Source organism: Petromyzon marinus, unplaced genomic scaffold (assembly GCF_048934315.1).
Source record: "Petromyzon marinus isolate PM22_M1 ecotype Great Lakes invasive population unplaced genomic scaffold, UKy_Petmar_22M1.pri1.0 PM_G_Scaffold_29, whole genome shotgun sequence".
NCBI lineage: Eukaryota > Metazoa > Chordata > Hyperoartia > Petromyzontiformes > Petromyzontidae > Petromyzon > Petromyzon marinus.
Window position 1 is genome coordinate 2,080,001 of NW_027422861.1, and position 2,500 is coordinate 2,082,500.

Below are 2,500 nucleotides of genomic sequence, written 5' to 3' on the forward strand. Positions count from 1 at the left end.
GTTCCCACTTGAGGTCCCGGCAGAGAATAGTGCCCAGGAAGCGGAAGGACTCCACAATTTTGACTGCGGAGTCTAACAGGGTGATGGCGGTGAGTGGGGCTGTATTCTTCCTGAAGTCCACAACCATCTCAACTGTCCTTAGAGCATTTAGCTCTAAGTTGTTCTGGCTACACCAGGTCACCAGGTTGTCAGCTTCCCACCTATAGTCAGACTCATCCCCACCAGAGATCAGCCCAATGAGGGTGGTGTCGTCCGACAAACTTCAAGAGTTTGACGGACAGATGATTGGAGGCGCAGCTGTTGGTATACAGGGAGAAGAGCAGTGGGCAAAGGACGCAGCCCTGAGGAGTTCCCGTGCTGATGGACCTGGAGTCAGAGACTTCTGTTCCCGGCTTAACGCACTGCTTCCTGTCAGAGAGGAAGTCTGTGATCCACCTGCAGGTGGAGTAGGGCACGTTCAGCTGGAAGAGCTTGTCCTGAAGCAGGGCAGGGATGATGGTGTTGAAGGCAGAGCTGAAGTCCACAAACAGGATCCTGGCGTAGGATGCTGGGGCGTCCACATGCTGTAGGGTGAAGTGGAGGGCCATGTTAACTGCGTCGTCCACAGACCTGTTGGCTCTGTAGGCAAACTGAAGGGGGTCCAGGAGAGGGTCTGTGATGGCTTTGAGGTGTGCCAGGAGCAGGCGCTCAAAAGACTTCATTACCACAGATGTAAGGGCGACCGGTCTGTAATCATTTAGTCCTGTTGGCCTTAGCTTTTTGGGCACAGCGATGATGGTGGAGGACTTGAGACAGGCTGGTACATGGCATGTCTCCAGGGAGGTGTTAAAGATGTTGGTGAACACCGGAGACAGCTGGTCAGCGCAGTGCCTGAGGGTGGCTGGAGAGACAGAGTCCGGCCCGGCTGCTTTGCGTGGATTCTGCCTCTTGAAAAGCCCATTAACTTCTCCCTCCTGAAAGGAGAGAGTCGTTTCTGTAGTATGGGTGGGGGATGGGGCCTCTTGGGTGGGAAGGGGTGGTTCAGGACAGTCCAATTGTCTTTCAAATCTACGGTAGAACTCGTTCAGGTCGTTGGCTAGGCGGGAGTCGTTAGTGGTGTGGGGCGCTCTGGGTTTGTAGTTGGTGATGTGCCTGAGCCCTTTGGCAGACAGAAGCAGCGTCGTTAGTAGAGAACTGGTGTTTTAGTGTCTCTGAGTACAGTCGTTTAGCCTCTCTCACCGCTTTGCTAAACCTGTTCTTCGACTCCTTGAATCTGTCTCTATCCCCACTCCTAAACGCTTCCTCCTTCTCCAACCTCAACCTTTTGAGCTTTGCTGAGAACCAGGGCTTGTTGTTGTTAAAGTTCACCCTGGTACGTGTTGGGATACAGCAGTCCTCACAGAAGCTGATGTACACAGCCTCTGTGAGTTCATCCAGACTATTGGTAGCAGTCGTGAACATATCCCAGTCAGTACAGTCTAAGCACGCCCGCAAATCTTCCACAGCCTCACTGGTCCACTGTTTAGATGTCCTCACAGCAGGTTTACAGAGTTTTAGTTGCTGCCTGTATGCACGAATCAGGTGGACCAAGGGAGTTCTGTGCGAGCCGAACAGCCCCGTGACCCACAAGAGAAACATCCCCGCCAAATTCGAGCGTTTGACGGGGTCTATCCGTGAAAAAATATTCACGTTTTTGAGTGCACATGCATTTCTGCTGCAAATGCCTCTGGAAGTTTCATGCCGTTCGTATGCCAATTGTGGCAACACGAAAATGACCCGTTTTCCCATTCCGAGGGATTTCTGTGCGACCCTAACAGCCCCGTGAGCCACAAGAGACACATCCCCGCCAATTTCTAGCGTTTCACGGGGTCTATCCGTGAAAAATATAGACGTTTTTGAGTGCACATGCATTTCTGCTGCAGATGCCTCTGGAAGTTTCATGCCGTTCGTACGCAATGTGGCAACACGAAAATGACCCCTTTTCCCATTCCGAGGGATTTCTGTGCGACCCTAACTAACAGCGCCCGTGAGCCACAAGAGAGACATCCCCGCCAATTTATAGCGTTTCACGGGGTCTATCCGTGAAAAATATAGACGTTTTTGAGTGCACATGCATTCCTGCTGCAAATGCCTCTGGAAGTTTCATGCCGTTCCTATGCAATGTGGCCACACAAAAATGACCCGTTTTCCCATTCCGAGGCATTTCTGTGCGACCCTAACAGCCCCGTGAGCCACAAGAGAGACATCCCCGCCAACTTCTAGCGTTTGACGGGGTCTATGCGTGAAAAATATTAAAATTTTTGAGTGCACGTGCCTTTCTGCTGCAAATGCCTCTGGAAGTTTCATGGCGTTCCTATGCAATGTGGCAACACGAAAATGACCCCTTTTCCCATTCCGAGGGAGTTCTGTGCCACCCTAACAGCCCCGTGAGCCACAAGAGACACATCCCCGCCAATTTCTAGCGTTTCACGGGGTCTATCCGTGAAACATATAGAAGTTTTTGAGTGCACATGCATTCCTG